This window comes from Callithrix jacchus, chromosome 2, assembly GCF_049354715.1.
Source record: "Callithrix jacchus isolate 240 chromosome 2, calJac240_pri, whole genome shotgun sequence".
NCBI classification, from domain to species: Eukaryota; Metazoa; Chordata; class Mammalia; order Primates; family Cebidae; genus Callithrix; species Callithrix jacchus.
In genome coordinates, this window is record NC_133503.1 from 124763346 (window position 1) to 124774151 (window position 10806).

At 33.7% G+C, this 10806-nt stretch overlaps 2 non-coding genes and 1 pseudogene across 2 annotated transcripts; 1 reads left to right on the forward strand and 2 right to left on the reverse strand.

The window, feature by feature from the left end:
* Positions 1–560: 560 nt before the first annotated feature.
* On the reverse strand, positions 561–3452 carry LOC100385411 (protein tyrosine phosphatase type IVA 1-like; annotated as a pseudogene).
* LOC118151871 (U6 spliceosomal RNA) lies at positions 1272–1382 on the reverse strand. The gene has a single exon (XR_004740275.1). It is a non-coding gene; the product is annotated as a U6 spliceosomal RNA (small nuclear RNA).
* Positions 3453–5661: 2209 nt separating the features above from the next.
* On the forward strand, positions 5662–5772 carry LOC118151865 (U6 spliceosomal RNA). Its single transcript, XR_004740270.1, has one exon. It is a non-coding gene; the product is annotated as a U6 spliceosomal RNA (small nuclear RNA).
* The last annotated feature ends 5034 nt before the right edge of the window (positions 5773–10806 follow it).

Genomic DNA, 10806 nt, shown 5'->3' on the forward strand with positions numbered 1-10806 from the left:
GTAAACATAAGTGAGAAAGCAAATAACGATATAGGTCCTACTTTCAATGTTTGAAAAGATTGAAGTAATAAACCACATAAGACCTAGAGTGTTCATAGTTCCTGGGATTTTAGTTCTGCACAGTACTAAAACTATACAAGTATTATACTGGGAATTTTGGCAACTGATCTTCTTAAATTTCTTATATATTATATATTTATAATTTAATATATATATTACATTTCTTACATATTGATAAAATTCTGGTATGGGAATAGGTTTAAACAAGACATAACTCAACAACTCATGATTTCAGGAAAGATCAGTTGGTATAAATGACAAGCACGTTTTAAATACTGACAGCTAGAAATCTTTTGCCAAGTGACTAACTAGGTTGACAGTAACCCAAACACAGAGGTTGTCAAATATGTCTATCTTGTGGCCTGGTAAAACTGCCTTTCAATACTCCTATGGAAGATTCATTACACTTACTCACTAAGCCAACATGTTGGCTAATATATATAACAAATTAGTTCATCTGAAGTTCCACTTCCAAGGTAATAGCATCAAGCACCCCAATTTTATTGAATGTAACAGTTGTTTCTGTTACCTTTGGAGTCTTTGAAGAGCAACTGCATGTTAGGCTGATACTTCAACTGCAAAAGTTTCTTGTTGTTAAATGCTTCATGCTGGTTTTGTCTTAAAAATTGTACTGCCTCTTCATATTTCATACGACATTATCAAATTGATTTTGTTCTCAGTTTTCTTGACTCTGCCTTGAATTTTAATTTGTTAATCTGTGCAATTGGGAAAGATGTTGAATTTTAAGCAAATAATTTAAAAATTACCAAATTTGACATGTTTCTTTTCATTTATTTTATAATGTTGGTAAAATATCACAATTAACATTATAGCTTATCATTATAAATTTATTTTGGTTATGATAGCTAGGTTAAAAACAAAATAATTAGAGAAATATTTTTAATCCAGTAGCCTAATTATCATTGTGAAGAATTACAAGAGTTTGTCCCAGAATATGTTCAGATTTTATGGATACATCTCATCTAGTCTTTTTTATATCCCTATATATAGTTTCCTATATTTATATACCACTATTCACATGTTCTACAGCCATTTTTGTCAATATTATTTTTAAACAAGATTAGAGCTCTGAGTTAAAATAAGTGGCATATTTAATAGAAATAATATACTTTCCACAGAAAATCATCCTAAGAAAAATTGAATTAAATCTATTTATAAAATATGTTAAAATTTTATGAAACAATATGAGAAAAAAAATTTTATTTGTAACGCTTCACAAATTTGCTTGTTATCCTTGCACAGGGGCCATGCTAATCTCTGCATTGTTCCTATTTTAGTCTACGTGCTGGCAAAGTGAGCACAAGAAAATATTTATAAAAAAGAAATAATTCAAACCAGTACACCACAGAATTAACTCAAAATTCCTATCACTCAAACCTGGTTTCTGTATCACTCTTCTCATTTAACAACATTTAAGCCTTTCTAGAATTTTCATATTTCATTCTACCTTCAATTAATGCTAAGCAACAGTACAGAAGATCCTTCAAGGTCTGCAACACAATGAACTTCAATACAACAACCGGGTTCTTCAAGAAACATAATTTTTACAATACTTAACCAATCATCAACAATCTAGTTGGATGGTGTTGCACCATCATCAACCCCTTCCTGACACCTTACACTAAAATTAACTCCAGATGGATTAAAGACTTAAACATAAGACCTAACAACGTAAAAACCCTAGAAGAAAACCCAGGCAAAACCATTCAGGACATAAGCATAGGCAAAGACTTCATGACTAAAACACCAAAAGCATTGGCAATAAAAGTGAAAATAGACAAATGGGACCTAAATAAACTCCAAAGCTTTTGAACAGCAAAAAAACAAAACAAAACAAAACAAAAAAAAAACAAAAAAACAAAAAAACAAACAGGGCCTGGCGCGGTGGCTCAAGCCTGTAATCCTAGCACTTTGAGAGGCCAAGGCGGGTGGATCATGAGGTCAACAGATCGAGACCATTCTGGTCAACATGGTGAAATGCAAAAATACAAAAATACAAAAAATTAGCTGGGCATGGTGGCACGTGCCTGTAATCCCAGCTACTCTGGAGGCTGAGGCAGGAGAATTGCCTTAACCCAGGAGGCGAAGGTTGCGGTGAGCCGAGATCGCGCCATTGCACTCCAGCCTGGGTAACAAGAGCGAAACTCCGTCTTAAAAACAACAACAACAACAACAAAAAATCATTAGAATGAATCGGCAACAAATAGAATGGGAAAATTTTTTTGCAATCTACCCATCTGACAAAGGGCTAATATTCAGAATCTACAAATAACTAAAACAGATTTACAAGAAAAAAAAAAAGCCTATTCAAAACTGGGCAAAGGATATGAACAGACACTTTACAAAAGAAGACCTATATGAGTCCAAGAAACATATGAAAAATGCTCATCATCACTGGTTATTAGAGAAATGCAAATCGAAACTACATTGAGATACCATCTCATACCAGTTAGAATGGTGATCATTTAAAAATCTGGAGACAACAGATGCTGGAGAGGATGTGGAAAAATAGGAACACTTTTACACTGTTGGGAGTGTTAATTAGTTCAACCATTGTGGAAGACAGTGTGGTGGTTCCTCAAGGACCTAGAAATAGAAATTCCATTTGACCCAGCAATCCCGTTACTGGGTATATATCCAAAGGATTATAAATCATTCTACTATAAGGACACGTGTACACGAATGTTCATTGGGGCGCTGTTTACAATAGCAAAGACATGGAACCGACCCAAATGCTCATAGATGGTAGACTGGACAAGAAAAATGTGGCACATATACACTATGGAATACTCTGTAGCCATAAAAAAAGATGAGTTTGTGTCCTTTGTAGGGACATGGACAAACCTGGAAACCATCATTCTCAGCAAACTGACACAGGATCAGGAAATCAAACACTGCATGTTCTCACTCATAGGCAGGTGTTGAACAATGAGTACCCATAGACACAGGGAGGGGAGCATCACACACTGGGATCTGCATGGTGGAACTAGGGGAGGGACAGCAGGGGGTGGAGAGTTGGGGAGGGATAACATGGGGAGAAATGCCAGATATAGGTGATGGGGAGGAAGTGAGCAAACCACATTGCCATGTATGTACCTATGCAACAATCTTGCATGTTTCACACATACCCCAAAACCCAAAACGCAATTAAAAAAGACATATATAAAGGCCAGTGGAGAACACTGATACCTTCTCTCTTCCCAGAGTAGTATCATAAGTTGCTGCACATAGTGTTACCATTGTGGTAACTCCGTACTTCTTAAGTTCCTCTGTAAATTTGTTTAAGGTACATTGGTTGGATTGTGTGCAATAAGGAATCTCATGTTCTTGTATGTGACTTCCACAGGAGCTGGGCAGTTCACTAGAGCCATTTTAATTTAGTTAAACACTCAACAGCATTATTAAAGTATTTTAAAAATTGAATACAGAAATGATGCAAAGAAAGTGAAGACTACTTCAATATACTCCATTTGAATAATTCAGTGCTTTGAATATGAGGTTGTAAGTAATAATAAATGAAACGGACCTCCTAACAACAAGCAGCAGCAATTCTTCAATCCAGTAATACTGAGGCAACAAAAAGGAAGGGGCATTGAGGTTTACCCCATCCTGGTCAGAACTCTTGTAAAAGGCTCTGTGTGTTTTAATTCAACACTTCTGTGTCCAGGATAACCATTGTTATGGGGGCTTCCATACAGTTCATTTGTCTGCATAGAGGTTGTGCTGTGCCTGGTAGTAATCTCCTCTGCCCTTCAGAAACTCCATAAATGTGTGACCAAGAACACCACAGAACTCAGGAATACATTTACTCATTGAAGACTGTGGCCTACTCAGACAGCTGGTCCTCACAGGACAAGATAGTTGTGGTGGTTGCTGGGCAGGGGGTGGTGTCGGCCCCAAATTCCTTCTATTAAAATCATAAGTAATAGACTTTCAAATCACTATGGAGCTAGAGAAGGTTGCATGTGCTTTTAAATATTAAAGCATATAAAACATAGCAACAGCAAAAAAAAAAAAAAAAAAGAAAGAAAGAAAGAAAGAAAAAAGAAAAAGGTGATGTCAGACTTCTCAAGAACAATATTAGATGATATATAATGAAACAATGGAGAAATATCTCCAGAATTTTGACTGTAATAACTTTGAACCCACAATTATAACTGGCAAGCTAAAACCAAAAGGAAATAAAAATATATCTGTAGATAGACAAAGTATAGTGTCAGTAACCATATCTGTTATTTGCAGAAAAGCATTTGAACATATGCTCTAGCAAAATGAAAAAGGAACTCTAAAAAGATGAATAATGGAAAACAGGAGCTTCCATTGAAAAAATATTCCAAGAACAAATAGACAAGCCCCTGTAGAAAGCAATCAGTAATATGTAAAACATTTATTAAGTACTATGGAAAACAATCTGGATAATATCATTGGTAGTGTGAGAAAATTTTATGCTGTCAAGTAGGAAAAGGTCAAAGTAATCAGATTTTTTTTTCAATAGCTGCACAAAACTTTTTGATCCAAATGAACCAAAACACAACTGCAACATGAGTTTTAATGCAATAAAGTGTAATATATTTAACTTAAAAATGGATGACTCTTTTTAAAATTTCAACGTTTCTGTGTGAAAGTCAGACCTTCTTTATGTTTAAGTTTTCTTCTCTATGCACTGTCCTGTTCTGTAATTAAAAAATATTTACATTAACAATTTAAATGCTCTTTGTTTTCCATTTTAGAATCAAAATATTTCAAAACACAGACATTTTAAATTTTATCGGAGTAGGAACTGTAAGTTTGATAAACCTTGTCAATGGATTTTAGTGGTCTGAGAATCTGAAGTTAGAAGTTGAAAAGGGGAGAATTTGAGAAGGTAAAGGTAGGGATATTAGCAGGTTTTTATTTTTGTTAATCTTATGAAGTCTGGGATCAAGTCTGTCTTTAGAGAAATAAGATGTAGAGATTTAAGAATATCACTTAAAATTAGAAGATAAGGGCCGGGCGCGGTGGCTCACGCCTGTAATCCCAGCACTTTGGGAGGCCAAGGTGGGTGGATCATGAGATCAAGAGATCAAGACCATCCTGGTCAACATGGTGAAACCCCGTCTCTACTAAAAATACAAAAAATTAGCTGGGCATGGTGGCGTGTGCCTGTAATCCCAGCTACTCAGGAGGTTGAGGCAGGAGAATTGCCTGAACCCAGGAGGCGGAGGTTGCAGTGAGCCAGGATGGAGCCATTGCACTCCAGCCTGGGTAACAAGAGCAAAATTTCGTCTCAAAAAAAAAAAAAATTAGAAGATAAATATATGAAAAACTGAAAATAATTTAAGAAAAGACTTGAAAAGATACGAAGACTCTCAAGGCAAAATTTCTCATACTTCACAAGAAGTAAATATAAATGGTCTAAAGTTGATATATCAAGAAGGAAAAATAAAACTTTTTTTAAGAATTTCACTGAAAATTCTAGAAAGGCTTAAATGTTGTTAAATGAGAAGAGTGATACAGAAACCAGGTCTGAGTGATAGAAATTTTGAGTTAATTCTGTGGTGTACTGGTTTGAATTTTTTTCTTTTTTATAAATATTTTCTTGTGCTCACTTTGCCAGCACATAGACTAAAATAGGAACAATGCAGAGATTAGCATGGCCCCTGTGCAAGGATAACAAGCAAATTTGTGAAGCGTTACAAATAAAATTTTTTTTCTCATATTGTTTCATAAAATTTTAACATATTTTATAAATAGATTTAATTCAATTTTTCTTAGGATAATTTTCTGTGGAAAATATATTATTTCTATTAAATATGCCACTTATTTTAACTCAGAGCTCTAATCTTGTTTAAAAATAATATTGACAAAAATGGCTGTAGAACATGTGAATAGTGGTATATAAATATAGGAAACTATATATAGGGATATAAAAAAGACTAGATGAGATGTATCCATAAAATCTGAACATATTCTGGGACAAACTCTTGTAATTCTTCACAATGATAATTAGGCTACTGGATTAAAAATATTTCTCTAATTATTTTGTTTTTAACCTAGCTATCATAACCAAAATAAATTTATAATGATAAGCTATAATGTTAATTGTGATATTTTACCAACATTATAAAATAAATGAAAAGAAACATGTCAAATTTGGTAATTTTTAAATTATTTGCTTAAAATTCAACATCTTTCCCAATTGCACAGATTAACAAATTAAAATTCAAGGCAGAGTCAAGAAAACCAACTGAGAACAAAATCAATTTGATAATGTCACAGGTTTCTTTACTATACTTGTAAGGCCCAGTAAGACAAATCTTGAGTTCACTTTGATAAAATTGAGTACACATGTACAGGTATGATTTTTATTCATTAAATGTGTAAAAGTTTGCTCATGATATAGTGAAATATATTTTATTTTTGTTTCTTCTCAGTTCTCTGCATGAGACCTGAACACAATGAATTAAGAACAAGCCAATCAACACTGAATAGAACAATAGTAAGATACAACCAGATGTTTTATGGAGTTATTTTCTTTCTAAATATTCTTTACTAGGTACTCCTGAAAAAGCAGGCAGCAAACTGTACTCATTAAGACCTATAAACTTTATCAGTTAAGTCTGTTACAGTGAAGGAAATTGCTGCTTTTCTCGAATAATCCCTTGCCACTCCCCAAATGACAAAGAATTATTACACATCTGTGATGTATAACAAAATATATACACAATTAGACTGACATTTATGTTTATGCAATTAACTCTTATTCAGAGCCTAATAGATAACAGATTCCGTACACTATGTTTACATATGCTAGTGTCTACAGCAACTCTGTAGGTGAAAATACAAAGACATGATAATATATTTTCATAAATATTATGAAGGAAACAAATGTTGTGCTGAAACGTTGAATATTAAGGACAAGTGTGTAGACTGGCAGCCAGGTAAGGCTTTGCTAAGGATATGATGCTTACCTCAAACCATGAAAGATGGACTCTAGCCATATAAAAAATGAGATGATGCACTTGAGAAAATGAATTGTAGGCAAAGGGTCAACATATAACAAAGCTCCGCAGTGGGAGGTGTGTTGGCATCTTCAGTGAAATAAAAATAATTTGAGTGCAAAAAGAAAACAGTTTTGTGTATTTAAGCAAACTATATGAACAGTTATATAGAATATGTGTGTGTTTGTGTGTATATATGTATGTGTATATGTTTCCACATAATAAATATTGAGTGTTCCGATTAAGAGTTTCTCACTGTTAGAATTCAAAGTTTATTTATTCTTACCTTGAATATGCACAACTGCACCACAATTTCTCTATTTTCTAATAATAATAGCATATATGTTATTGTTGTTACTGCAATATGTATTATAAAAATAGAAATAGAAGAAACCTTTAGTTGTAATCAAATGTGTTTTAAATTTGCTCTACATGTCATTGTGAAGACTTACATGTGTTTAGAGAACAATTACTTGGTGCCTAATATTTTGCACATTGTTGTTATTTACTAATATAAGTGTAGCCCAGAAGAAATGCTAGGAGCTAGAACAAATGGGTGGGTGAAATGACAAATATGGTAGACTGACTAGTGCTATAGGTGTTAACTATTGTTAAGTGGGTGCAGGATTTAAAAAAACACAAAAACAACACCTGTTTTTATTTAAAAACACTATGATCACAAGAACAGAAAAACAAACATAACTTGCTCTCACTCATAGGTGGATGTTGGACAATGAGAACACATAAACACAGGGAGGGGAGCATCACACACTGTGATCAGTTGTGGGGGTTAGGGGAGGGAAAGCAGGGAATTGGGGGCTGGGTAGGAATAACGTGGGGAGAAATACCAGATATAGGTGATGGGGAGATGAAGGAAACAAACCACCTTGCTATGTATGTACCTATGCAACAATCCTGCATGATCTGCACATGTACCCCAGAACCTAAAGTCCAATACAAAAATAAAAATAAAAATTAAATTAAAAAAAATACTATGGGCCGGGTGCGGTGGCTCAAGCCTGTAGTCCCAGCACTTTGGGAGGCCGAGGCGGGTGGATCACGAGGTCGGCAGATCGAGACCATCCTGGTCAACATGGTGAAACCCCGTCTCTACTAAAAACTACAAAAAATTAGCTGGGCACGGTGGCGTGTGCCTGTAATCCCAGCTACTCAGGAGGCTGAGGCAGGAGAATCGCCTGAACCCAGGGGGCGGAGGTTGTGGTGAGCCGAGATCGCGCCATTGCACTCGAGCCTGGGTAACAAGAGCGAAACTCCGTCTCAAACAAAACAAAACAAACAAACAAACAAAAAAATACTATGGTCTTACTGATTCTTAGAGCCTGGGAAATTTTTGAATAGGAAAGACCAGTTTCTCTTGCGTAAGTCAAGGGAGGTTGTTTTCAAGTCCGTATCATTCCACCGATTATAATTAGAGGACCTGACTCTGTAAAAAAAAAAAAATAATAATAATAATAAAATTAAATCCCAAACTAGAAAATGGTAGCATTCATTATCTGGTTGTAGTAATGCTATGATTTGGCCTGGATCATAAACAATTGATCTCCTTTGCTGCCTTAATTATTTTCTGAAAGTTTTCTAGCTCACACAAAATGTTGCAGAGAGTGAAGATTTGATTTGATATTTTTTCAGAGCAAACTTTGGTGCTAGTTTTGGAGAAAAAAAAAAAGACGGAAAGCATGGAAATAAAAAAAAATTGCATAATGCTATAAAATAGAATCATTTGTATTACGGATATGACTTTTCAAAGTACAGACGTCATTAACAACATTTCCTGGAACCATAAAATGTCACAAAGTTACATGCTTATTTAGAGTTCAGAAGCAAACAAAGTAAATTTTTTAAATATTGATTTAAGATAATATATTATGGAAAGAATTTTTTAACAATTAGTGTACAAAATCTAACTTTAATCATGAAATGTTTTCAGTTTTAACTTTCCATAGTAACTTCTGGGTAAGATTCTAATAAAACAAATCTGTTTATAAAGAACTAAAAAATTTAACCTTCTACACTTCTGGATCACATACATGTTTGATAAATGATTTTGATGTTTTTCATGTGTTAGTGATTCACCATGGATATGTTTTTCAACTTTTCATCATATTGATTTCCAAAAACAGCTATAGATTCTACTAATGGAATCAAATTAGACGATCCAAGGTGAATAGTGAAATTACCTTTATATAAATTTTCCTTTGATCTATTTTTTCTTATTATTGTTTTGAAAGCCATCAAGTGGGGCATGTTTTAAATAATCTGCATTTGATATGAGTGGCAATTTTAAGGCCAAAAATGGTACTATGCTTTGTATGAAAAATAAAAAATATTTGTAATTAAAATCTGTTATTACTATCACCTGAACATATTTCCAGTTATAAAACTTTAGAATGATTGGTATGATAGATATCGATAAGAGAAATAATTGCAAAAGCTACATTTTATAATTCATTCATTCATTCTTCAATTAGTGAAACAAAACCAGAGAAACGTAGTGTTTTTCTCAATGCTACAAAACTGATTCATCAGTACAATTAGAATGAGATTCAATTCATGGGCTTTTGTTTTCCTCTTACCCATTTTCCAGGCTTTAATTTTTGCCGAACAAAGACTGGTCATTTCTCACTGGCTATCAAGGCTTGCCATTTGTGTACATATCAGCAGCATATGTTTTCTCATAAACTGGTTTTAGGAAACTTTTATAACCTACTGTTGAAGAGTTTAAGAGTAACTACAACTAATAACTCTACGGTCACTTAAATAATGTGTAGTCCAGAAAAATATCTTCAGGCTTACTTAGCTAAAGATTTACAATGCAGTGACTGAGAAATGCACACTTGCTCCAGTCGTCAATTCTGATTTCTAATGCACTTGTGTATATCACCAGGAGTCTTGATTTATACCGGTCACACAAAGGAACTTGGTTAATAAGAAGCCAGCTAATTCTCAAGAAAGTGTATTTTCTCAAGTGTAATTTAATATTTCACATATGCAGGGAAATTGGCTAACATTATACTTAAACATCTATTGGTCACTACTGCGTGATCAGAGGAAGACCACATTAGAAACTTACTTTATAAAGCATACTGAGACACTGTTATGCATGGTACAAAAATACAGGGAAATCATAAATGCATTGAAACCATCTGTTATGTTGTGATTTAATTTGAGGTGAAGTATTTTTTTTAGGAGAAACACCTGTTGGAATATAAGATTTTAAAAAGCTTAGAGTATAAATGCCTTCTGTGCTGAAGTTATCAACCTGTAATGGAAGAGGATTTTTAGTGGTCACTAAAATATGAGTGCAGTCCACAGATGGAGGCAACGTCAAAGGAAAGGAGGCTTAAAATCTATCAAGTTTAGAAAAACATTATGACAATAATGTTCATATAAAAGTATGTTTTGATAAGATCAATGGTAACTCAGGAGTCTATGCTTGCCTTGAAGTAGAATCAGTGTTGAATTGAATGGAAAGGGCAGATGTCAATGATGCCTACTGAAAACCTAAAAACTTTGAGAAAATAGAATAAAAATTAAAGTATAAACATTAAAGAAGTGATGAGTACTAGGTGTATTTTGAAGAAAATTTTATAATACTTTCTGTCCAACTAATAAAGAGAATGAAGAAACTTTAAATTGGTACTCTTTCTTTACAAATCCCAAATGTCTTTACTATCACAAAGTTGTTTTTTTCCTATTATGACTCTATCAATGATTTTTTTTTACC